General features: G+C 44.2%; 1 protein-coding gene and 1 long non-coding RNA gene across 3 annotated transcripts in view; one reads left to right on the forward strand and one right to left on the reverse strand.

Moving 5' to 3' along the window:
* GREB1L (GREB1 like retinoic acid receptor coactivator) overlaps positions 1-8,612 on the reverse strand; it is a 221,831-nt gene extending 213,219 nt beyond the window's left edge. Inside the window, exon 1 of one of the 2 annotated variants that reach the window (XM_073331425.1) lies at positions 8,401-8,612. The gene's annotated coding sequence lies outside the window, so the exon portion shown is untranslated. The remainder of the gene's footprint in view (positions 1-8,400) is intronic. The other variant, XM_073331423.1, reaches the window with a different exon arrangement.
* Positions 8,613-9,171: 559 nt separating this feature from the next.
* Positions 9,172-14,526, forward strand: LOC140906789 (uncharacterized). The gene is made up of 3 exons (XR_012157248.1): positions 9,172-9,940; positions 11,588-11,837; positions 13,307-14,526. It is a non-coding gene; the product is annotated as an uncharacterized lncRNA (long non-coding RNA).
* The last annotated feature ends 13,144 nt before the right edge of the window (positions 14,527-27,670 follow it).

Here is a 27,670-nt window from a genome sequence, read left to right on the forward strand (position 1 = left end):
AACTGGTAGCTGGAAGGGAACTTTAGGACCTTGATGGTATCACCAGAGCTAGTCTCACAGTTGTACAGTAATTATATTTATGTAAAAACTATACCTATTAAGTTACCAAACAAGAACAACTTCCTCTCCCTAAAATTAATTACATAGCTAAACCATCAGCCCTCAGCCTCTAGGAAAAGATGGATCTTCTATCATACCCTAAAGGTCAACAGACTCCAGGTTCTATCAGGAGAAATTCCAAAGTTGACGACAGTCCATCAGAAATGCCCTACCACAAGGCCTTCAAATAGACCTGGTGTAATAGGTGTAAAAAGGTATACAAGGTTCAAAAGGTGCCACCTTTGGAGAACTGGTGTAATAAGTTTCACGTGACTGGCACTGCCAAGGAACCCACATATGAATTCTGAGCAAAAAGACACAGAAAGCACTAACAAAATGTTCCATTACAACTTATATAGCTAAACTAATTTAAAATAGCCATCCATATAAGTGACTTTTTTACAACTTTCACACTGTTCATTCTAGCTAAAGCCTAATCTTTAAGAGCAATAAGATCTACAGCTCAGCTTTTGTTATTAAAAAGTAAACAACATCCTCTCAATGCATTTCACACCACAGTTACATTGAAGAATTAAATTTCACTTCACATCAAAGGGCCCTGATCATATATACTACTCACACAATTGTTCTTAAAGAAAACCACTAAAGGTGAAGCACATGCTACAGTTGGGGGTTGAATCTGAGTGTCTTTATTCAACATCCTTACAGAGCTAAAGTCACTGAAAGCTTGTTCATGGAACCACTATGACTGACGTCTAATATGCTCTCATGTAACAGTATTTTAAGTCTACCCACACTGTTTTGCTGTTGATTTTATATCTGCTTCCAAAAACTCTAATGGCTCTACAATGGCTGACATGGAGAATATTAAATGAAGGCTTTTGTCACATCTTGTCACAGTGACTCAGAAAAATCCCTAAAAATCCTAGCACTGTTGATTTATTTTCACAATATATAGAGCTTAAAATCTTGTGTCTTTCACAACAGTAGCCATTTATCATAAGTTTAAATATGCCAAATGATTGAATGAACAGTGTTTAAAATACCTACATAGTATCTAAGCCCTTGAGAGCAGGCACAAATTCTATTAAATCTTTATGAACTGCCATGAAAAGTTTGGGTGCTATATATTAGTTGAGAATATATTTAAAACAAAAAATCCACTTACCTGATCCCTTATGATCCAGCATGTCCCAAAAAGAGTTTCATGGAAGCCAGGACATCACAGCATTACACAATAAAACAGGAACCAGCTGCCATGACTTCAGGAGATACCCAAAACAATAACTACATTTTAGAATCACTTATTATATAATGAACCATCTTCCTTTTCACATACCATGTAAAAATCCTTCATCCTTGCAGATCTTAAAAAATTAAGAATGTATTTGGACCAGGAGGTCCTTAAAGCTGAGTAATAAAAGCTTCAAGTTCTTTGAAAAGGGAAGAGACATTGTAGCGGGGGTTAAAACTGGAAGAGTGGGTTTCTACTGACACTAGAATTATGAAGAACCTAATGCCTTCATTAGTTTGATGATGGTACATTTTATGCAAAAGTCACATTTTATACACACAAACATTAAATGTGATAAAAGTAAAGTCTTAATTGAGAACTTTATAGCTTCCTAATAAAGCAACATTCTTTTCTGCATGATTAACTCTTAATATAAAGGTTTCCTGAATTGATAAAAGATATTTGTTGTAACCACCCCTTCTTCATATATTTTCAAGACACAGATGATTATCTAGTCTCACCTCTTGCATAACAAGTGACACAGAAACTTGTCCAAAAATTTCTGCATCAACCCCATAACTTCTATTTAAATTATGGTATATATTTTAGAAAGGCATCCAGTCTTAGAGACTTCAAGGTGAGGGAGAATTCCCCACACCCCTAGGTAATTAACCACTGGAACAATTTATTGCTATGTTTAAAAAAGTCCTGTATTTCTAGTCTGAATTTGTCTAGCTGCAACCACTGGACCTCATTATGCCTTTTTTTCTGCTACACTGAGGAACCATCTACTATCAGAAATCACTTCCCCATGTAGGTACTTGTAGACTATGACCAAGACACTTTAATCTTCTCTTGGATAAATAGATTGAGCTTCTGAAGTCTCTCACAGTAAGGCACATTTTCCAGACTTCAAATCATTTTTGCAGACCTTTCTTAACCTTCTCCAATTTCTCAACATCTTTTTTAAGGGTGAACATCACAACTAGACACAGTATTCCAGTAATGGTTCCACTAATGCCAAATTCAGAGGTAACACCACCTCCATAACTTGGAAACTTGGTATTTCCCTGTTTATACATTCAACAATCGCACTAAACAGGACAGAATGCCCAGAATGATGCTGTAGTTATCTACCATTACCTTAAGATCTTTTCAGTGTTGCTGCACTCTAGGATATTGTCACCCATTTTGTAAGTGTAACCGACATCCTTTATTCTTACATGTGTGACCTTCCATTTGCCCATATTAAAATGCATGTTATTCAAATGAATCCACCTTACCAAGCCATCCAGATTGTTCTGTATAACAGATGTGTCCCCATCATTTTTGACACCTCATCAATTTGTATCATCTGCAGATTTTATCAATAATGATTTTAATATTTTCTTCATTGATAAAGATATTGAATAGCATTGGGTCAAGAACACCAGAAACAACACTATAGAACTAATCTCCATTTAGAGTCAGTTTTTGCAATCAGTTAACGAGTTTTTAATCCACTTAATATGGGCGACACAGACTTTGTATAAAGCTATGAATGCATCCTTGTTCGAATCACATTTTGTTCACTGAAATCTACTGTATTTATATTTTATTATGGCACCAAAAATAACCCCAAAATTTTCCCACCTGGAAAATCTATATGAACTTCTTACAATATCAGCATTAAATTATTTGTGTTTATTCCATCAGTATTTCTCTCATTAGTTTACGATCCTGTTCAGTGGAGTTTGGGGTGTGTTAAGAGTGTTGAAGTCAAGAGGAGTTTGGGGTGCGCAAAAATGTATATTAAGGGCCTGAACTTGCATGTAAAATACAGTATTAACTATTACCATTTTTCTCTCTCAAAAAAGCTGTCTTTAACAAAGGTTATACTAGGCATGTATTGTTATTCATACAAGAGGCATTCTTTTCAGAGCATTTGTAAAGGAAAGTTCTGAGAAAATAAGATTTTTCAAAACCTGCACTGCACAAATACAATTGTTCCATTTTACTGAGACAGTGAAAGTTTGTTCTCATTTTACCTTTGTTAATGTAACATGACTATACAAATGACTTCAGAATATTAGAACTATTTTAATTGCTTGTTAATATCTAATAAGGTGAAGTTCACAGCACTAAGCCCACAAAGGATATCCTTGTCAACATGTGAAGGCCTACTCCTGTCTCTCCATTTGTTAGCTGTACTTCACAAACAGTTCTCTTTTCCAGGCTTATCTTCTATAAACAACTGAAAATGTCTCTTCTAAACTCAACCACCTATTATGTAAGAGAGAGCTGGTGCAAGAGTATGCAAAATTGTAAGTCCTGAAGGGGCCATATCTTCTAAAGTCAACCACCTAATACATAAGAGAGATGATGGTGCAAAAGTATGCAAAATTTGTTTAAAGTCTTGAAGGGGCTATATAGTTTAAGGTGTAAAACCAAAGCTCTGATACACTTTCAGATTAAAGATTTCATGACACTTTTCACAGGAGTAAAGATGTGAATTCCTGGCATCTTGCCCAAGTTCCAGGTTTTGTCAATTACCTATCCAAATGCCCCCTGTTGTTTCAATTAGACATGGTATTCTTCTTCACTTCCCATCTTGAATTACTGTGGACTGTTGCTAAGCCTGGTTAACAGCTGCCACATTTCACCCAGAGTTGGCTGCATTTCAGTGGTTGGTGAAACAATTAGAAACAGAACATACACATAGAACATAAAAGAACTTTAGCATCTTTTGGAATGAAAGATGCTACACAAAAGAAAGGCACACTACTCAAACTTAAATTTTTATTTTCATCCAGGTTAGATAACAAAGGTCCTTGTACCGTATTAAAGTGTCCTGAAAATATGTAACGGAATTATGGGGAAAGACCCATTAGATTCTCTTGTTTATCCCACTACTAATTGGTGAACTGTTTCCTACAGTTTATCCTTGAGTTCTATTTCAGTCTAGTTTTAGATGACTCAGCAACTGTGTGCACAGTATTACAGTTGTCTCAACAAGAAATCTCCCCCCACACACACATATATATTTAGCCTAAAAAAATATTTTGCTCACTGTTATCCCATAACTCCTAGACATAGCTGTTTGAATTATGCTAAACAATTCCTCTCCTTCCTTGTGTTTACAAAGTGCAGCAACCCTGAACTTTCAAGGACCAGGGCTAATATTTATGGTCTTAAGAGAACTTTGAACTAGCCCCGATTTGGGGTGTGTTTTGAATTTATGCAAACATTTCACATAGCTATACTATCATTCCTTTCTTCCATCGTATAAGGCCTCTGCACACGATAAGAAATATCATAATACAAGCTCAACATTCAACTTGTCCATTATCTCCCAGCTCTCTCAATATTCCCTCTTGCAACACAGCATACACATACTGCACTTGCAATTTACACCTGGGCTAGATTCACAAAGGAACTTAGGCGTGGTTACCTGCCATGCCTTTTAGGTGCCTAGAAAAATCAGTGGGATGCACAGTCCTGGGCTAGGCATCTAGCCTCCCTATATAATGAATGGAGAGGGACAAAGGCCTCAAAATGGGATTCACATAAGCCAGCATCTTAGGCAACTCCTCACCAAAACTAGCCAATGGGAGGTGCCAAACTGAGGGGCTTGTGCTAAACCCTTCCTCTCTCTCTGAAATAGGTACCAAAATCCAAGCTGCAGAGAGGCACCTTCTTCTGCTTGGGATTCTTATCTGAAAACCGTGTCTTGGCATTGGGCACCTATCTAGTTTCAGCATGAAGCCAGGAGCAAAGGAGGAAACCACCTCCCTTATAACTTTTAGCCCAGTGATTAGGGTAGTCACCTGGGATGTGGGAGACCTCCAGTTCAAGTCCACCCTTAAGCCAAAGAGGAGAAGGGATATGAACAGGGATCTGCCACCTCTCAGGTGAGTGCCCTAATCACCGGGTTATGGAATATTGTGACATGGGGTTCCCCCAGTTTCTCCTATTGAAGCTGTTCCATGGTGGGTAAATAGTTAAGAAAAGTCATTGGAGCCAGGGGACTGGACCCTGGATCTCCCACCTCCCAAGTGACTGATCTAACCACCAAGTTATATAGTCATTCTTATGCTTGCTCACACTCGCTGCTCTCTGGCATAATGATTCTTTCACTGTTTATTCACAATGCAACCCCTTCAAACACATCAAAAGATCCCATATCCCAGTTAGGGCACTCACCTGAGAGGTAACAAATCCCTTCCCCCTCTTATGTAGGTCTCAGCAGTCTCCCACATGAGTACCCTAACCACTGGGCTAAAAGCTGTGAGTGTGCTATTCCTCCATTTTGTGCAAGCCCACATATAAGGACCCAATCCAGTAGGCAAGCTCAGAGCAAACCGACTGGACTGGGCCTCACAGGCAAGTCAGGCAGACAAACCCTTATTTTTCCCCCATTTGTGCAACCGTCTGGGGCTTAGGTGGCCGGATGCCCAGCAGGGGTTGAAACATGCATGCTCAGAGGCAAAAGTTTACCTGAAAAATTGAGGTGCCAAGTGAGTTTACATGCCTACAATGCTGGGCAGCAGTGGTGTGGAGGTTTTTTAGATCTCAGTGAAACCTGATTCTGGGATTTAGGCACATAAAGTGGCAGCTAGGCACCTAAGTCCTTTTGCAAATCTAGTCCTACTGCCTTATTGCCTACTCCCAATATTTCTGGTTGGCTGTAATACTGTAATAAACTGGGGTGACAAAAATGTGCAGAAACACGCAAAGTATTTTATACTAATATTTATTTTATTAAACACAATTCAAATACATGCTTTGCAAGCACTGTGAAATTTTAAGGCTATACAGCATATTTGTTAACCTATCTGAATAGTTGTATTTGTACTTTCAGGTATGAAACCAAACCCTGTTCACAGTTAAGCATGCACTTAATTGTACTCATGAGAATAGTCCATAGTTTCAGTAGGACTACTTATACAAGTAAAATTATGCATATGTTTAGGTTCCAAGTCTGAAAGCATTACATGATTTTGCTAAACTTATTATCTCCTAAAAGGCTGAGATTTTTATACAGAGATCTTTTCTTCCCTTGCAAACAAAATAAAATCAAAATGCACCAATTCCATAGCTTTTTGTTTTGTTTTTAAAAAGAACTTGACTAGCAATTTCTCTTGGATAAGGGTTTATTAATGTCTTCAGAGAAAATAAAGTCTCTATACCCCACTAATTCCATCATGGGGAAGTAACATTGAATTATGTTCACATAATAGGCTTGGCAATCAATACAAGGCCTTCACGTTTATTTATAGGTCAAATACCAAACAACAGAGGAAAAATAAAGCAGGCTATACTGTATACTTAGGCCTTTCAGATGAAAAACTGCTGAAATCCTTCTACCAGTCCTTCAGCCTGGTAGGGCTTTGTGAGGGGCCACCCAAACTCTCTCTTATCAGGTCAAGTGCAAGAAACTATTATCAACAGGAGTTAATACCTATTGAGTCTATTACCGCTAAATAATTTTAAGAAATCCTTCATTTGTGACTTCCACTAACTTCAACTTATGCAAGACTATTGTTCTCGTCTTTAACATATTTTTATTTAGAATTTTAAATAGTTTTAATTATATTTCATTTGAATTGTGTCACGTGTGTGGGAAAAAATAAAATTAAGTAATATATTTTCCGAAAAACATTTCTTTCATGAGGAAGCCACCACAGTCACTAATTCTGGGAAACCAAAAGGCATGTTTTGATCTCACACTTTCAAGGTATTTGCCAAAGACAGTAAACATTTATGGTCCTGATCCTACAAACACATATGTGCTGAACTTTGAGTATGTGACATAATGTGCTTAAAGTTCAGCATATGCATTAGTGTTTGCAGGTTTGGGGCCTAAGTGAGCTGAGGCAATTAGTCTACCCTCCAAAATACTTTCGGGTTCAAACACTTCTCCATATAATTAAAGCAAATATGATGGGTTAAAGTGTTGTTCTTAGAGATATTTCAAAATAATAAAAGGAAATTATTTATAAAAGGGTGAAACTTTCAGATTACCCAGATGCTTTTTGAAAACTGCATCCTAATTCACTTCAGAACCAGTTTCCCAAACTTGTTTTACACGAGCAAAGAAGCCAGGCAAGTGAGAGAATGTGACAATGAAGGAAATCACTAAAAAGAAAGCCAGGTTGTACTTCAAAGTGACAAGAAGTACCCTGTAGTTTAGCAGACATATTATGATCAAAAGCATTTGCCTTTTTTTTTAAATCATGTGGAACTTCTTAAACTAAGCATCGCTAGACAATCCATGCAAATAAAGACTAAAGCCAAAATAAATCAAACAGCAGCAGCATTAGGAAAATACTACGCAGCCATCCTCCCACTATTTATATATCCCTTGCCTCGTGTCTCAGAGTAAAACTACGGTCACCTCCAACTGTCAACACATCAGTGCGGATTTTGCACACAGCAAATGATCTCAAAACCATACAGCAAAAGAGCAAAGCCCAAGTGCGCCTTCATTGTCAACATGAGCAAAATGCGAGCTCGGACGTTTCGGGAAACGTTCATCAACAAACCCCACCCCAGGACGGACCTGATCCACCCCCCCCCCCCTTCCCTGACACTAGTTTATTAATCGAGCTATACCGGCATCTCGCTAACAGCAACGCAACTGAGCCGCCTATTGGCGAGCCTTTGGCCTAGTAACTTTTGGGGAGGGAGAAGCTGCAGAAGAACCAACCACCTGCAACCCCCCCGGCCGAATCCCTCCCACGCCCAGGGGCGCCTCCGCGCCACCTTCCCTCCCGAGGGGTTCACACGCCGCTCCACGCGCGCAGCTGAGCGTGCCCCGCTGGGCCCGTGCCGGCCAGCGCGCTCCTGCCCCGAGCGCAGCGCGGTAACAAAGGGCCGGAGCCCCGGAGGGCTGATGCGCAGCCAGGGTAAAGAGGCGTTACGCTGACAGAGCTCAAAGAGCCGAGAGCCGCCCCCCGGCCGCTGCAGCCCGCTCCGCGCTGCCGGGGTGACTGACAGAGCGAGCGAGCGAGCAGCGGACCCCGCTCCCTGCCTCTCCTCCGCTAGCTTTGTGTCCTCCCCAGCGGGGCCAGGAAAGGCGAGCCAGGGACCCCGACCCGCAGGGCCCGGCCGGGGCCGCCCCTTACCGTGAGGGGCGGAGAGACGGGTCCGGCGCGCTCCGAGCCCCCCAAAGCCCCCTTTTCCCCGCACGCCGAGAGACTGCGCTGCGAAGCCCCTTCCTGCGCCAGCGCCGCTGGTTTCTCCCGCTGGGTCTCGGGCGCTCCGGCTGGAGGAGGGGAGTGGAGGGGAGGAGACGGGGGCGGACCCCGCAGGTGCCGCCCCTCCTGCTCTGACAGCAGGGGAACCGACTCAGCTGGGGGGCAGGAGAGATGGGGGGTGGTCGGGGCGGGAGCGCGAGAAAGGCGGAGCTGGGGGGGGGGAGCGCGGCAGTGGTGGAGCTGGGGTTGGTCAGGGCCTGGGGGGGGAGGTGAGAAGTAGAGCTGGGTTGGTCAGGGCCGGCGGGAGGGGAGGGGAGAGGTAGGGCTGGTGGGAGGGAGAGGTGGGGCCGGGGTTGGTCAGGGCTGGGGGGGGGAGGGAAGGTGAGACGTGGAGCTGGGGTTGGTCAGGGACTGTCGGGGGGGGGGGGGGTGAGAGGTGGGGCCCGGGTTGGTCGGGGCGGGGGGGGGGGGGGAGAGTGAGAGTTGGGGCCCGGGTCGGTCAGGGCCGGTCCCTGGGGGAGGAGGTGAGAGGTGCAGCTGGGGTTGGTCAGGGCCGGTCCGGGGGTGGGGGGGGGAAGGTGAGAGGTGGAGCTGGGGTTGGTCAGGGCCGGTCCGGGGGTGGGGGGGGAAGGTGAGAGGTGGAGCTGGGGTTGGTCAGGGCCTGTTGGCGGCGGGGGGGGGGCAAGGTGAGAGGTGGAACTGGGGTAGGATGACCAGGTGTCTGGTTTCGGACCGGAACACCCAATCAAAAAGGAATCCTGGCGGGTCCGATCAGCACAGTGACCAGGCTGTTGAATGTCCAGTTTGCAGCACCACAGCAAGACTGGCAGGCTCCCTGTTAGCGCCGCAGCTCCTAGGTCACGAAGCAGCGGGCATGTCTGGCTCCTAGCCTTAGGAGCTGCCAGGGTGGGGTGGTCCACATGCTGCCCTGCCCACACACAAAGGACACAGCTGCGTAGGGCACCAGGAAATTTGGGGCACCAAATTTCCTGGTGCCCTGCACAGCTGCATGTTGCTCCTGCCCCTGCTCTGTCCGTGCCCCGCCTCTTCCTGCCCCTGCTCCAATTCAGCCCTGTCCCCACTCACCTGAGGAGTGCGGGCAGGGCTGGGCCTGCGCTCACTGGCAGCGGGAAGTGCAGTGGCCTGGCCCCAGCCATGCCGCTGGTGAGTGCTCGGGGGAGGTTCCCCGCCACACACATCCCACGGGGTGGGGGCTGCGTAGGGCCCCAGAATAGCTAGGGACAGGACTGCCTGCAGACATAGCTCCCATTGGCTGGGTCAGGGTAGGGGAGGAACTAGCGCCATTTGCGAGCGCTCAGCAGGCAGCTGTTCAGGGATCGCATGGCGCACGCTTCTTCTGTTGCTGCCTGGCCCTCTTCTCCTGGTGTGGCTGGGCTCAAGCTGCAGCGCGTGCCCTGCTGTGAACCACGCGATCTGTCGCCCCATTGCCAGCACCCAGGAGTTGGAGGTATGTGTATCCCCGTCTCTGAATGCTGGGAATGGGGGCTGGACCCCCATCCCCTTCACTGCATACGTCCCCACCCCCCACACTCCCATCCCCCTCATTGCATCCCTCCCCATCGCAACCCCCCCACACTCCTATCCCCTTGTCATTGCATCCCTCCCCTGTCCCATCCCATCCTGACCCCCACATCTACCCATCCCAGCCCTGTACCCCTTAGAGTGCTCTCCCACCCATTCTCTCCACCTCCCAGAGCCACCATCCCCATGACCATCACCCCCAACACTCCTGCATTCCCATCCACCCCACATACCCCCCGATACCACCTCCTCTCTCCTTCACTGCCCCCTCTCACCCCCATCCTGCTCTTGTCCTTCGCCTTTTCCCATCCCCATCCTCTCTCCTCCACCCCCACCTTTTCCCCTCCAGCCCACCCTCCTCCCTTTCCTGCTGGGTGATTTAGGCAGCCCCTAGAAAAGTGTAGGAAAAACTGTCTCTGTGTGGGCAACTGTGCGCATGCATGCATTCATTGTATGTGTGTAAGAAACCGTGTGTCTTTGTGTAGGAAGATACATGTATTGCCACATGTGTGTGTACCTGTGTGAATAAAATTAGCAGCCAAACTTTGACTTTTATTCCTTTTGCTGGCTTGCACACACAAAAATTGATGACATAAAATGTGTGTGTATTCATTTCATAACAAGTTTTTAAAAGAGAAAGGAATTCTAAAAGAAATGTATTATTTCTTAAAAGGTGACTGTTGTTGGCTAGTAATTGCAGAAGAGCCAATGTATCATACGTTTCTCCCCACCTTTGTCTAGCTACGTACAGGTTTGGGGGTGGGGGAAGAAAGTTGGAGCTTGGGGTGGGGGTGGTGGTGACAGGTGGAACTGGGTTTAGTCAGGGACTGTCTGGGGAGGCAGGTGAAAGGTGGAGCTGGGGTTGGTCAGGGCTGAGAAGAAAGGTGGAGCTTGGGTTGGTCAGGGCCTGTCATGGGGCAGGGGGTGAGAGGTGCAGCTGGGGTTGGTCAGGGCCTGTCGGGTGGGAGGGGGAAAGGTGAGAGGTGAAGCGGGGGGTGGTCAAGGCAGCTGAAGAAATTCAGACATCTACACACAGATTGCAAAGCGGATGCTAAGCCTGGGGCACAGCGGTGCTGGATGAAAGAAAAGGAACATTGGCAGGCATATCAGAAGGCAAGGGAAGACGACAAAGCTGAGGCCACCCCACAGACCTGCCACTTCTATAATTAATAGCATGCCACACTTGGTGGGGATAATGCCAGCCCCCCAAATGTAACTGTGGACACTTTGCATGAGCCAGGTACAGGGAGCCCTGCAGTACGCAGTGGGGCTAGGAGGACAGGACACCAAAGAAGATGCAAACCATGCCTGCCAGGTGAGCACAGCAGATGAAAGGGATGGGATCTCAGTAAGTGTATGGATGCGTTATTCCTTATAACCCTGTTTCCCTTTTCAGTGGCCAAAACCTACTCCCTTCCTTCCGCCTCCTTTCTTTTATTTTTAAAAATGGTGCCCATCCATGCATCTAGCAAGCAAAGGCATAAACCTTTGATTCCCCAATTTATTTGTAAAATGTTTGAAAATAAATTCAAAAACAGTCCACATCTGATCATGGTTGTGTTTTTCTAATCAGCAGCCTTTGGCAAAGTGACCTTGAAAGGTGCCCCTTCCACACCAGTTGAAAGTCTGACCGACATCAGGCAAAAAAAGAAGTAAACTAGGAAGGATATCCTCTGTGAGATCCTCTAGTCTTTTACAGCTGTGAACAGAGACTGGAGGGGTTGAATGTACAAGACCAGGGAGGACTAAGAACTGCTGGAAGAGAGTCAAATAGACTGAGAGGTGCAGCAGAAAGTGCACTGTGATATTATGGCTTTGATCAGGTAACAAACACAAATGTTACAGAATATTACTAAGTTACATGTCCAAAGATCCCAAACACAGTAGCCCGTGAAATCCATGAAAGTGTTCCCTGCACTCCCTGTAATAGAATGCAGCATGGCATCAACCCTTACCCCCTACCACTCCACACCAAAGGAAAACTAGGAGAACCATGACTACACTACACTCCACAGGATCATTTGCAAAACAGCCACAGGATCATTTGCAAAACACACCACACTACCTATGTGTTTTTAATATGTAAACATGTAAGCCAGAGGTCTGAATGAGCTCTCTCCTGCCATCTATTGATGAACTGGAGGAAAAGACCTCACGAACAGACCTTATTTGCATAGACCCACCTGCTCTGCCAAGATGATCGCTTGACATACCTGCTTTTCCAAAGTGATGGATTTTGGCTGTTTTAGGTTAAAATTCACACAAGTCATAAAAGCAGCTGTAATTAAATGTTGTTACCTCTATTGTATGACTAAAAGACAGCAGAACTGTATTTAATATGCCCCAATTGAGGGGGTTACCATAACTAACTTCACTTGCTAAGCATAGGGTAATAAGCCACATCCAACTGCAAGACAAATATCCCTACCTGGTGTTCGAGGGTTCTAGCTCCCATTTGATGAGTCTTTTTTAGTGTTTTAAGGTAGAGCTCATTAGAATCAATTCAGAAACTTCTTTCTTAATAACTACGAGAGCTGATATGCTGATTTAGGAACTGGGCCTTAGGCCTGGTATGAGGACAGTGTTGTGGTGAAAGAAATGCAGAAGAGGTAGTAGTAGTGAGGTTCTCTACTACCCAGTGAACTCACTAAGGTCTGAAACAACTAAGAACTGGACTAGGTGGTGGAACATCAGAATGCAGTATTACAGCTAAAGGCGGCATGGTGAAAGATGTAGCAGTAGCATCAAAGGCACCCTTTACTCAGCAAATCCTAAAGTTGTGATTACTGATAGCTGGGCTAGGTGGTTATGGTGCTGTAGGACAGGACCAAGGACATTGCAGAGGAATAAGAAGTGTCAAAGACAGTGGCAGCAAAGCAACAGCAGTGGAGGCAGCTGGAGGTCAACCCATCTGAATGCACCCCTGGACTCAGGGATTTTGCTCACCTTGGACAACCACCATGATTGGGGTACAGCAGAGGGAAAGGGGGAGTGGTGCATTAAAGAGATATTTGTCCATTGTTATATGCAGTGTTGCTGTAGCTGTGTCGGTCCCAGGATATTTGGGAGACAAGGTGAGTGAGGTAATATCTTTTATTTGGGCCAATAAAAGATCTCACCCACCTTGTCTATTTGTCCATTGGACTTTCACCCCGCAAGGTAGGACACTGAGGCAAAGGACTACTGCCAAAGGTAATGTGGGATGTGTATTTACTTATTGTTTGCATACTTAATCATTGTTGCTGTGTTCCCTCTCCCATTAAAAAGTCTTTTTTGTTGTTGTTGTACACAGACTCAGTGCTTGCAGGTGGGGAAGTATTGCCAGTGAGAGGTGCCAAGTGCTTTTCCCAGATATCTGAGTGGGAGTTGAAGCCTGTTTTGTAAGAGGAATCCCTAGACATTGACCGCAGCCCTTGTTGCTGCTGACACCATCTGGCAGAAGGGTTATACAGTTTTTTTTTATCTTGGTTTTTATAAGTACCCTATTATAGTGCTGCTGAAATATTTTTAACTTTGTGTAGTTGAACTTTAACTTTGTCTCCTGTTTATTTGCACACAATAAAATTACATTTTGTGAAATAAGGTATATTAATTAGTTAACACCAAGCATAAATGCCACATTACAAAAAGTAGGGGTTTTAATGAATCACAAATTGAGTCAACACTGTGATTCAGTTGTGAAAAGGGCTAATATCATTTTTGGGTGTATTAATAGGAGTGTCGTATGTAAGATGAAGGAGATAATCGTCCCACTCTACTTGGCTCTGGTGGAGCCTCAGCTGGAGTACAGTGTCCAATTCTGGGTGCCACAGTTTAGATGTGGACAAATTGGAGAGTCCAGAGGAGATCAAACAAAAATGAAAAAGGGTTTAGAAAACTTGACTATGAGGAAAGGTTAAAAAAACTGGGCATGTTTAGACTTGAGAAAAGAGAACTGATGAGGGACCTGCCAACCATCTTCAAATATGTTAAGGGCTGTTACAAAGAGGGTAGTGGTGATCAATTGTTCTCCATGTCCACTAAAGATAGGACAAGAAGTAATCTGCTTCATCTGCAGCAAGGGTAGTTAGTACTCAGTTTAATAAGCCCTACGTTTCTTTGCTATGGATGAAAACAAGTGTTTGTCCTAATCAAAGTTACTCCACATACTCTTAGGGTACAAGATGAGTTTTCTGGAAAGTTACAAGTAAATATCTTCATTAGCTCTGCACAAATTGTTAGGACCCTCATGCCATTGAGCACTTTATGCCCATGGCGTTATTGGTATTCTGTAAAGTATAATTAATTGGTATCAGTGTTGGTCTCTGGAGATAATGTCGTAACGTGAAATCAGATAGAAAGACATTTAGATAATTAAAATATTACAACAAATTACATTGCTTAACAATGCATAGAAATCAAAAAGTGATCAAGGTGTAGGCATAGAGTATGTGCTATTCAAAGCTGGGTTATTCTAATCTAAAATACTTGCAATATGTTTAACTCGGTTACTGTGTGTGTATACTGAAGCACAATTTTTCCTCTATCAACAATGCAAATTGTTTAATATCACTGAACAGTATTTACTATACTAGTTAGAATGTTCCGATGTTACTCAGAATTACTTTTTTTTTTTTGGAGTTGTTCTTGTTTTGCTATTTTGGAAAGAAGATTCGGTTTTCGTTCACCATAAGTTTTTTCCTCCACATAACTACTTCCTATTTCATCCTGCCCCCAAATTGATGGACACTTCCTATAACTACACTGTCCAGGGTTTAGAATGGAGAGGAGAGAAATGTCACATCTGAAGTATTGTAGCTTCATGACTGGATATTTTTTGCTCCCTCTTTAAATTTCTCCTCACTTTCTCTGTTTCATTCATACCAGCCTAGGATTTGTAAATCAACAGGAACCAGATCCCTTCCAAGCACTACTTTCCACAAAAATTGGCCAACAGGAGGCAAGCAGGATAAAAATAAAAAGCACTCCCCTTCCTCTGTGGAGCTGTGTGTGTGAACTGCACATTTCCCAATCTTGCTGGCCTCTGAACTGAAATACTTTGATCAGGAGTTCAGCTCAGAACCCTCTCTTGGCTAGAGCTTACATTTATATCTCAACTAGAGATGATGCAAACATTCACTGATAACTGGATTCATCTGTACTCAGAGGGGGTAGGTTAGGTGTTGCAGTCCTATTAAAATATTAGTCTCTGCTATGCTTTGCTTGCTGCATATGAACTAAAACTCTAGATTTCCATACTAAAAAATCTAGGCATGCTAATGTTTCACTTTGGTTCTCCTTTCGAACTAATCTACCAAAATCTGAATATTTAATGCAGGTAAAGGTTAATATTAATATTCCATGGGCCTGATCTTGCATCTGTTTGAAGTCAGTGTCAAAGTTCTCAGTTACCTCATTTGATACATGATCAAGCTCCATAGGGATCAATACTTCTTTGTATGATGCATCTAAACAAATGTTGTGGATCTGCATGAATCTTAGCACTCTGTATTTACTATTTGTTGTATATACTCTTAATATTAATAGTACTGCAGTATCTTTGAGAGGCACCTCTATGTCAAAATGCATAAGGGATGTTCCTTGCCCCAAAGAGCCTATATTCTATGTAGACAAACCAGATAAAGGAGAGGGGGGGAAAGTACTGTAGTAGAATTAATCAGATTTCATAGATGGGGAACTGAGGCACATACAGATTATGTGATTTGCCCACGGTCATGCTAGATGTCTATGACAGAACTAGGAAAACAATGTAGATCTCCTAAGTCCCAATCCAATGCCTTAACTACAAGGTCATTCTTTCTCAGCTTTTCTGTGCTTACTGCATTATTGAAAATCCTCTAAAAATAAACACTTTTTTAAAAAGCATCAAGGTTTCTGGCATTAGTATTCAACACTGCTGCCACAGAGAGAAGAAATAGACACGAGATAAGACACATGAAGATGAGAGAATGTTAACATACTTCCTTTATCTCTCCTTCCACTGAATCACTCTCGCAATAGAGCCTAAATTGAGCAACTAGCCTGTAAGATGTTTTGCTGCTGGTTTTGCAGTGGCACAGAGTCAGTTAAGCTATCTGTTTTAGACACACAGAATGTGTGTTCTATATTTGCTGCTAGCCAGCCAGTAGATAGATTTTGTAGAATGGACAAAGTTAATGGGACAACTATTTCAAAGAAAGAAAAATGTCACATCATTTTCCATAACTATGAGAGAGCCAGTCCCTACTCTCCCAATGGACTATTGCCCCTAACTATTTCCCAGTCCTTCTAACTCTAGAGATTACTTTCAGATTCTTCCATTTTTTACAGCTAGCTAATCAATAGTTTGGACTGTAATGACAGCTCTTTTTTCTCAAGTTGGCAACTGGCATCTCTGTCTTGCAAAAGAGAGATTTTTGATAGTGAATATGCTGGTGAATATACCAGTAGCAGCAGAAAAGATGTTAGCATGCCTACCTCAAGGTTGGTGGTTGAACCAGAAGAACCTGTAGAACGTGTGAGATTGGGTTCACAGGAGAGTTGATGATCAAATCTCTTTTCTGGACTTTTTCCTTTTCTCCATTATGTTTGATATTTTTGAAGGACTATTTTTAGGACTATTTTGAAGGACTATTTTATAGACTATTAGGTAGAGCTCTGAAGTATTGGCTCTGAAAATGAAAACACTTAATTTGCCCCTTTTTTATATGTAGAGCTACTGTGAATAAAAGGAGCAGTTTGTGCAAAAGAATGTTGTGTTAGTTAAAACTTGTCAAAGTTGAGCATGAAGTTGACACTTTTTGTGTAAATTTTGCATAAGATTTTCACAGTGCATTTTTGAGATTTCTACCTAACCAATCTAGTGCTCCTGTCATTACAGGGTCTAATCTAGATGTGACTTTTGAGTATGGTTGATTGAAACTGGTCACATGGTTTAATTCATATAGTTCTGGTTCTCTGATTGTCAGAGCCTATCTCTGGAGAATTAGCAGAAGCCATTTTGACTTCTCTTAGAGAAGATGTAATGCTCCACTCTGTAATACTCAGCAAGATGTTGTTTGTACATTTTGTTAATTAAAATTAAAATGATAAAAGTTGGGAACTGATTTTCAGTTTACCGGAGAAACTTGTTGTTCAAGTTTAAATAATTCATAAATCTCATGTGTTTTGATTATCTATTAAAATATGACAAAGGTAACCTAACAGTAGTTTTCTGCATGTGGCATGCTGCTTCATCCTAGCTGTGAGGGATTTCCACAAATCAGCAAAAACATGGACAGGACAATCACTATCATGAAGTCCTGTAAGATCTTAGCCACTTTAGCTACTTCTCAGGCTCTGGTACTTGGCATAGTATTTTCTTAAGAAGATCCAGATGCAAGGTGGCATTCCTAGCCACCAGAAGAAGCAGGAACTGGTGATACAGAGGAATTCTGCACTATATGTGTCAGAAGTACTTTATGAATAGCACGTTGTGAAACAAGAGTTTGTAATACTCTCTATCCAGGTTCAGGAGAACACCAGTTTTCACCTGGTATCTGCAAAGTTGTTTCTTATGCAGAGTATGTGTGCTATCTTATAGGCATTTGATGATAGCATAAACCTGGTGAGTGGTGATTATGCTGGTATCAGCAAAGTTATACTACCCTTCTTCCTAGTGGAGAAAAAGATTTTCTCTGTGATTCAGCAATATGAGTAGGCAGATGACAAAACAGTGCTATCGCTATTGAAGGAAATGTAGTACATGCTACAGAATAATTGAGAAAACAGCAACATGCAGAAAGTACTATATCATTTCTGTCTACCTTGATCTACAATTTTAAAACACCATGACAAATTGTGGAGGGCAGACAGGAAATATGATGTCTGAGAAGATGAGTGAGATGGATAAACATGCAGGTGTGAGAGGGAAGATGATTGTTGAAAGAAAAGGGGGCAAAAATGTGCCGCTGACAGAGGGGAAAGAGAGAAGAGAAGGGCAGGGCAAGTGTTAAGAGAGGTGGCCAAAGTATAGTAGAAAATATACATGGAAAGATAGAGTGGAAATTGAATACAGAAGATTAATAGATTTTTAAAACCACAAGGGAGAAACTTTTAGAAGATATGCATGGATTACAAAAATAATCCAGTTAATCACTTTCAATTTAATTAATGAAATGAGGTGTCATTTTATGTGCTTTGAAAAAGTGCTCAAACATGTTTTGGACATTTCCCCTCCATGTTGTGTCTGGCAAGGATTGGTTACAAACTTTTGGAAAACTATTTCAAACCTAATTATGAGCCTCAGTATAGACACGGCCTGGCACAGAATACAGACTTGTGAGGTAGGAAGGAAAGCGTTTAGTTTTTTATGTGAAAGCACTCACCATGATGAATCTGCAGTAAGAGCCCTTCTGAGATTAGTTTAGGTTTCAGCCACCCTCAAGATCAAAGGTTGGCAAACTTTTTGAGCTGAGGGCCACATCTGGGTGGGGAAATCATATGCACGGCCGGGGCAGGGGGTTGGTGTGCGGGAGGGAGTGCGGGGTTGCGGTGTGCAGGAATGGGCTCAGGGCAAGGGATTGGGGCAGAGGAGGGGTGTGGGGTGTATGGGGTCTCAGGGAAGGGGGTTAGGGTGCAGGAGGGGTGCGGAGTGTAGGAGTGGGCTCAGGGCAGGGGTGCAGGAGGGGTGCGGAGTGCAGGAGGGGGCTCAGGGCAGGGAGTTGGGGTGCAGGAGGGGTGTGAGGTGCAGGCAGGGGGCTTAGGAAAGGGAGTTGGGGGCATGGTGCAGGAGGGGTTTGGGCTCCAGCCCAGTGCTGCTTACCTAAAGCAGCTCTGGAGTGGCAGTGGCATGCACCGGGGCCAGGGCAGGCTCCCTGCCTGCCCGCCCGCCTGCCTGCCCACCCTGGCCCCACGTGGCGCCACTCCGGGAAGCGGCCGGAACCATGTATCTGCATGGCCTCTGGGGGCAGGAGGAGGCACAGGGCTCTGCAGACTGCCCTTGCCATGCCTCCAGGTACCTCCCTGGAAACTCCCATTAGCTGCGGTTCCCTGTTCCTGGCCAATGGGAGCTGCGGGGGGCAGTGCCTGGAGGCAAGGGCAACACATGGAGCCCTCTGTGCCTTCCCTGGGCCCCAGGGATGTGGTTCCAGCCACTTCTGAGAGCTGCGGGGGGCCTGCAACACCACGGGGGGCAATAGTTTGCACACCCTGGCTCAAGATCCTTCTGCCTTCCACCAGCTGAAGAAGAAAAGAGAGATTATTTACACTGTAAGCTCCTTGGGACAGGGCCTGATTTACACCTTATGCGCCCCTAGGCACAGCATCTGCAGCACTCCCCCTGCCTACAGCTGACCTTCGTATTGCACACAGTTTTAGAGAGGTAAGGCACCCAGAACACCGGTGCCCATAGGCATGTCCTTACTGTGCCTAAATGGAAATCCAGCCCTGGATAGGGACTGTCTTTTTCTAGTGTCTGTACAGCATCACGCACAATGGAGTGCTGGTCTATGACTAGAGATTCTGGTTGCTACAGTAATACAGATTTATAATAAATTAATAACACAGCATGGCATTTCTTCACGTGGCTCAATTAACTAGGCACCAGATAACCTTGATAACCACCAGGATCTGTTTGTTGTCTATATACTGTCAGTATAGCTAGTCAAACTATTATGCAAAGTGAAACATAAGTGAACTAATAATATTATGAACAAACTCAGCTCATCAAAAAGTGATTATGTATATTACAAAAATAAAAAGCAAGTACCATGAAATGTGCATGGCAAACTAAAACTTCATAATTTTATTGCTGTAAACCTCATCCTCCCTTCCTCCACATAGTACCAATGAGTCACTGTCTTATGTCTAGATTTAATATACAAGGTTTTAGGGGCAAGGAGTGTGGCTTTGCTTTTTCTGTAAAGCACCTTCTATATTTTGGTGGTGTAGTGGGGCAGTTGCCCCACTCCTGCAGAACAGGGGATAAAAGCATCACTGGAGTGAGAAGGGCTGCAGCTGTGAAAGGCTAGGCTGATTGGAGAAGTCAGGCCACAGCTGGCCCTATAAGAGGGCTGTGGGCTAGAAGCAGAGAAGTCTCTAACAGTTGAGGGAGAAGAGGGTACCTGGAGGGGAGCAAGGTTGGGGAAAGGCCAGAGGAGCTGGGGTACTCCAGCCTGGCAACTCCCTAGGCTGAGGCTTGGCTAAAGGCCTATGCAGGTACTGGGGCTGGGAGGTGCAGTCCAGAGATAGGCAGAGGCACCAGGTCCAAACCCCACTTCCCAGTGATGAGTGGTTTAGACTGCAGTCTGCCCCAGTGAGCAGGGGCTAGATGATGACTGGCAGTAGCCACTGAGGCAAGATGGCGATAGAGGGTTGGGAGTTCCCCTGGGAGGGGAGACCCAGAGTATGGGGATACTTCACCCCAAGGTAAAAGGGCACTGAGGTCCGGGAGGGACATAGGGGGCCAGTGGCAGGCGAGACACTGGCCTGCAGAGGGCACACTTTATGCTGGAGAGCTAATTCCCAGGATGACCAGCAGGAGGTGCCGCACCAGTGAGTTGTTGCATCGCTACAGGTGGTAGGTAACAATAAATGCTAGATTGAGTTCAGAAAATTGAGCAGGAGAAACCATTGGAACTGAATTTTGAATCCAGAGGGCCTCATTCTTCTCTTATCTGTTATAATTGCTTTTGCACTACCATCTTTTCTCCTCACAAGCTCACATGTAGATTTCAACTCTTGTCTGCAAGGGAGGCATAGAGCAGAGGCTAGGCAGATACACCACACACATCATCTCACTGCACCCCCAGCAGAATTTCCAAGGAAAAATGATAAAAATGGCCTAAGGCTGTATTATAAGATCAAGCAGCTTGACTGGCTTGTTTTAAAAAATGCTTCAGGCTAACAGAATTAAATGTATATGAATTATTAACACTCACAAAAAGAAGGCAGAGGATAGAATTCAAACAAAAGAAATATGGGAACTATGTTTTTGTTACTTGTTCCAAGATAATATTCTTTTATAGTCCTCTCTTTTATGAGTTTCTTTCTGGGATAAATCTTTCTTTATACACTGTGGAACAGCTTCAACTATAGAGGCTGAGGAAGCCCCACATCAGGATATCCTGTACCATATTGCTTAGAGACTCTCATGACCCCTCCTCAAATCTCTTTTCCCCTCCTCAGGCAAAGGCAGGAATTGATCCTGGGTCTCCTATGTCTCAGGTGAGTACACCAACTACCGGGCTAAAAGTTATAAGATCAACAGTGGTAGTGGCTCCACCACTGGCTAGATTTTGATTTGGACTTGATCATGTAGGTAGCCTCTGAGCACCCTTACTGGATTAGGACTCGCATGCGAGACAGGTGGTGAATGACGGTCTTCCCCCAGTTCATGGATCTCATTGGGGCATAGGCAGGAAATAGGTGCCCAGATGCCTTGAGTGAGGCAGCAGTGCACATGCCCAAAGCCAGAAACTTAGGCGCTAAAGGAAATCTTAGCGCAATAATTTTGAGTTGAGTGAGTTTAGGTGCCTCCAGTACTAGGCAGCAGCTGAGTGGGAGTTTTGTGGATGACAGTGAGCCTAAAATGGGGACTTAGGTGCCTAAATATTTTTTTGATCTGGGCCACAGTCCCTACCTCATGACATGTGTAATCTAAATCTGCTGGATTGTTTTCTATGCCTGCTTTTGATCTCACCCTTCTGCTGTGGCCCCCTTCACACTAGATTAGCAGCCCTAAAGTACCCACAACTGGCTTAAATCCCTACTGTGCTCTGGGGATTATCTTTGGGATGGGAGCTTCTTTGGGCACCGTGAGACTGATGGAATGGGTATGAGCAGGTATGTCCTTTAGCTCTTCTGGGGTGGCCGAGCATCCATAGGGAAGTGTTCAGAGCTGCCATAAATTAGAGTAACTCAAGCAGTGCTTTAATGTACGGAATCTGTCACAACTCCAGCTGGGCTCAGAATTCAGAAGGCATAAAGATGGCTTAAAGTAACCTTTCCCCACTCCACTTTACTGTGCTGCTTGAGCCATTATCACTAAATCGTATGACTGTATCAGCAAGTACCTAATCTAAAGAAGCCCCATTTTATGGTCTAAGAATGAAATAACAATTTATAATTGACCTTTTTGTGACACCTGTGATCATTTAACACAGAGATATAAAATAATGCCCTTTGCTGATGCCTATTTGCCAGACATAATAAAACTACTCACTTATGTTGCAAGGAGGTCTATCATGTGGCTTATGTTTTCCATAGACTGGAAAACAGCAAGAGGTAATTTAAATAAGTGTCTAATATTAAAAGTTCCTAGTTCCTCAGCCAGGAGGCTAAGGAAGATTTAATATAAGAGAAGAAAGCTCCAAAGAAAACAAAATTAAACAAATGAGTTTTTGAAAGTCTTCAACTATTATCACTGTCAGATAAAACCAGTGAATCTTCATATGTAAATATATCAATACTGGCAGTTTTTTGTTGGGATGTTTATCTTGAGCCTAACAGGTTGTGGAAGTGGAGAAAGGGATAAAGGGAATTTGAGTGCAGACATCTTAGTTTCCTTAGGAATAGAACAAGTCAGGCTAACTCTAATAACGCGAGACTTTAAGGCAGGGTCATGTTATATTTGAAACTCCTCTATTGTGCATTTTAAAACGGAAAAATAGAGATCCCAAATTACCTCGGTAGTATTTCAGCACTCATGGTCATAGTTCAAAGGTTACAAATAGACCATTTTTTACCATCTTAAAAATGGCTTTGTTTTCTCACTCTTTATAACTAGAAACACACTGTTTTGTTCCTGTATGTTGAACTGATAGCATTGGTTTGGGTTTGTTTTTCACTAAAAGCATTTTTAAATTAATAAAACATATGGTCAAACTTTCAAAATGTGGCTTTCAATTTTGTATGTGTATTTGCATCTCCAGTTATTTTATGCACACAAATAAATATTAGTACATGTAAATGAGGTAGCTGGGGTCTAATTCCTCCATATGCCTTAAAATCCCTTAGTAAAAAATTTTTATACACAAATGTGGCAATTGTAAATATTTGTCATAATTCTTCCTCTCCATTTCTCCTATTTCTCTCTCTCTCTCCATCTAGCTTTGTTGAATGGGTATTTTAGATTAATGCCTTATAAAAATCTTGTTTTGAGTGATTCTAGTAGGTGTTAAATGCACCATGATAATTCCCTGGCTTGCATTTAGGGTTGCCAACTTTCTAATCACACACAACTGAACACCCCTGCCCCACCCCTTCTCCAAGGCCCCACCCCTGGTTGCTCCATCCCCCTCCCTCCATTGTTCACTCTCCCCCACCCTCGCTCACTTTCACTGGGCTAGGGCAGGGGGGTGAGTGCTCCAGCTGGGGATGTGGGTTCTGGGGTGGGGCTGGGTATGAGGTATTGGAGAGGGTTCCAGGCTGGTGCAGGGGGGTTGAGAACATAAGAATGTCCATACTGGGTTAGACCAAAGGTCCATCCAGCCCAGTATCCTGTCTACCAACAGTGGCCAATGCCAGGTGCCCCAGAGGGAGTGAACCTAACAGGTAATGAATGATCAAGTGATCTCTCTCCTGCCATCCATCTTCACCCTCTGACAAACCGAGTCTAGGGACACCATTCCTTACCCATCCTGGCTAATAGCCATTAATGGACTTAACCTCCATGAATTTATTTAGGGAATTTATCTGAGGACTCCAGCTGGGGGTGCAGGCTCTGAGGTGGAGCCGGGGCTGAGGGGTTTGGGCTGCAGATGTTGGTGATTTTATATACAAGTGATTCTAAATGTTTAGTATAAGGTTTTTATATGGTTTCCCCTCATCAATTTGGACTTTGGCATTTTTCAAAATGGAGTCAAATCTCCATTTTGTCCCCAAAGGCGGGAAACTTCAGGCGCCAAAGCTGTGGCGCGAGAGTTGGTTCAAACCAGTTGGGACTGGCTTCTAACTGCCAGCCCCTCAGAACTTTCCCGCCACTCCTTCTTTGTAAGGAACTGTGCCACGTCGTCATGGGGCTGTCCGTCCAGGAGACAGCCGTGTGCGGTCGGGCTTTTGTGCAGGTCTCCGGATCAAGAGCTGTGAACGATCCTGTGACACCATCAATTTACCTGCCATCCAGGATCCTGTGGTCCCCCATCCAGCAGCTTTGGTCCATCCGCTTGTCACCATCCAGCAACCGAGGTCCAGTGTTCCTCCCCAAAGGCCAGCGTTTGGCCCAAGGGTAGAAAGTCCTGGACCCACCACTCACTCCCATCTGACCTGCCCATAGATGACCTCAGATTAGCAGTAGGCTATACAGGGGATTTGATTTGATTTGTTGCTGGGGGGGGTCTATTGGGCCTGAGCTTCAAGCTCCTTTGTTGCAGTCCACTGTTTGCTGGGTTTTTATGTTTGCTTGTGGTTGTCCCCTTGCCCCTTTCATATAACCAACCCTTAATACAATGTTTACCTGTTTCAAACATAATTTTTGTGTCTCCTCTTCTTTCTTACACCACACTTTGGGAGGGAGGGTGGGACACAGGAGCTGCTTCCTCAGGTGATAGACCCTGATAGCAAGTCCAAGAACCTGTACCTGTAAAAGGGAAAGAAAGGCATATTGGGGTTCTTTTAGTTTTGAATTTTCCCTGGTTACACAGGAGGGGGCTCTGGGCTGGGGCAGGGAGTTGAGGTGCGGGGGAGGTGAGGACTCTGGCTGGGGGTGTGGGCTCTGGGATGGGGCCAGGGATGAGAGGTTTGGGGTGAAGGAGGGGGCTCCAGGTTGGGGTGTGGGAGGGGGTGCAGGATCCTGGCGGCATTTACCACGGCTCCCAGGAAGCGGCAGGCAGGTCCCTGCAGCCCCTAGGCGCATGGGTGACCAGGGAGGCTCTGTGCACTGCCCCCCGCAGCTCCCATTGGTCACAGTTCCTGGCCAATGGGAGCTGCAGTGCCAGCACTAGGGGGCAGGGGTGGCACATGAAGCTGCCCTGGCCACCCATGCTCCTAAGGGCCACAAAGGAGCCTGCCTTAACCCCGGGCCCACACTACACTGCCAACCAGACTTTTAACAGCCCAGTCGGCAGTGCTGGCCGGAGCAGCCAGGGTCCCTTTTCGACCAGGTGTTCCGGTCAAAAACCAGATGCCTGGCAACCCTAATTGCATTAAATCAGGCAAAGTTCAAGCAGACTGTGCTCTACCGTGTGTATTGGAGTACTAATCTTTTAACAATGCTTCCTATGTTACTCCTGGATCTCTGTTGGACCACTATAACTTGTGCCAAATTGTATGGCTCTGTAACATGTATGTTAACTAGAATAAGAATGCTAAATGTCCTTTCAGTAGTGACCTGAGCTAGGATTTGAGCTCAGGCCTATCCAGGGGGAAGACTAAGGCACTAATCCACTATATTACCTATCAGAAGCTGTGGTAGTGGATAGCTAATCCTCAGACATGTCTGACTGTTTGATCCTGATGGCTGCAACATGAGGTTTCAGATAACATTTTATTTATATGATGTTTCTTGTGCCAGTTGCTCAGTACCTCCTCCCAGCTGAAAATACAGGACTATTATTATTGTCTGGAGGGAAGAAAACCTTCTATTTGTACTGCTGGCTAGAAATATTTCTGAGAGCAGCTGCAGTTGTGTCCAAGATGGAAAAAGAAGGGGGGAAAATATCAGTAATATAAAAGCTGCAATACTGTGGATTTTTTTATTTAACAAAAAATATTAATTCACCGGCAAACTAATCTTAAATCTGTTCCTTTTTTTAAAATTATTTTTCAATTATGCCAAAACCAAGATCTGAGCAGCTGGAGAGAAAGGATGTCCAGGCTAAGCAAAACAATCTCCCTGGGTTTTCTAGTTTTACACCTTTTTTTTTTGTTCAATTGAAATTACACAAACCAGCAAAATCTCTGGCTGCATTCCCTTTGTACCATTTAACAATCTGTAAAGTCCTTCTGCTAGGTTCGCTCCCTCTCGGGTACATGGTATTGGCCACTGTCAGCAGGATACTGGGCTGGATGGACCTTTGGTCTGACCCAGTATGGCCATTCTTATTTTCTTAAATTTCTCCCTACTTAATCTATGGGCATAATGTTTTTCTTCCTTAGCTGTTTGTTCTATTGTGTGTTTTCTTTCCAGTGTAGAAAACAAGAGAGTCAGTTACAGAAAAAACAAAATATAAGTAATTATTACTCATTCCTAAATAAACAGCAGTCAGTCCTAAAACTTGGATCAATGAGTTAATCTGAGAATTTATTCACAAAGACCTACTTTTATAATAAGTCCATTAAACTTGGTCCATGCTCTCATTTCTCAATCAGGGATGAAGCCAAAATGTATAGTAGTCAGGACCAGATATTAAAGCAGGGCCTACCTGTAGCCCAGCCTCCCTGTAGCTGCCTAATCCCCCATGGACTGCCTCTGTTTCCCTTTCTTTCTACCCACCATTGGTGATCACCTAGCCAGACAACCACCCTCTGCCAGGAACACACACAGACACACTTACATTTACACTTAGCCATCCAAGCACCCACACTCAAACTGACCAGTTCTCATCCAGGCACTCAGATTACCATGATGATGAACACAGTATAAGAACCTGTACTGAATAAAGAACTCGTCTACATCCTGGGGCTTTCCCTCTCAAACGTCCATCATTCTAGTCCCAAAGGTGCATGTGTTCTACACAAATTTCATGCCCCCTTTCTCTTAATGCTTGAAAATTATTTACATCAGAAATAAAATACCATAAAACTGAGCTCACAGTTAATTACAGTAAGGGAGTGAATCTCCCTTCATTTTAATTTTCCTGCTTGAATTAGAGGCACCAGCTTTCTAATGTGCAACCCCCAGCTCTGCCCCTGGCCCCATCCCCACTCCATCCCTTTCCCCAAGGCCCCACCCCACCCCTGCACTGTTCTGCCCCATCCCTCGAGTGAGCCCGGTCCTCACTCCTTCCCCTCTGCCCCCCCCCGCACCTCCTGCATGCTGCAGAATAGTTTATCGTGGCTGTTGGGGAGGTACTGGGAGGGATGGGGAGGTGCTGATCGGCAGGGCCACCAGCAGGGGGAAGGCACTGGGGAAGGGGGAGGAGCTGATCAGGTGACCTTTTCAAAATATAATTATATTTAATAATCAAAATATCCTGCACTCAATGAAAAACAAACTATACTCTTATCAACATGAAATTTCAGAAGCATGTAGCTCTTGACTAGGAAATGCATTCTTACAACTTTTTATTATTCAGTGTTAATTATAAGGAAAAAGTAATTCTTAAGAATGTTTCTGTTGTGTTTAAAAAAAAAAAATAAAGGGGAACCTTCCCTCTTCTCCCCTTCCCCCATCCATGGCAGATGTAATGCCTATGATATAAATTTTCATGATATTAATCTACTTGCTGGAGGCTGTTCAGTCCCTAATCCTGTAGGGGGTTCAAAAGATGTGTGCTCTACTCAGCCATCTTTCCTGAAACAGATGCACATTTTAAGTGTCCAGAGTGTCTGGGAGAGGCTAATGCCGTATCCCAGTGCACAACTAAATGCTTCACTTCTCAGATGATGAAGGACAGAGAGGTAAGATTGCAGGTGCACTTAGTTCCTTAAGCCTTCACTGGATCATTCTAACACTCCTTTGGAAGTTTGGAGGCCAGCCTCTGTGCCAAGGCTGTCTTCTGTAAAGAGATCTGAGACGCACCCTGCCATGCTAGCCTTG

The sequence above is a fragment of the Lepidochelys kempii genome, chromosome 2, assembly GCF_965140265.1.
Source record: "Lepidochelys kempii isolate rLepKem1 chromosome 2, rLepKem1.hap2, whole genome shotgun sequence".
Lineage (NCBI taxonomy): Eukaryota > Metazoa > Chordata > Testudines > Cheloniidae > Lepidochelys > Lepidochelys kempii.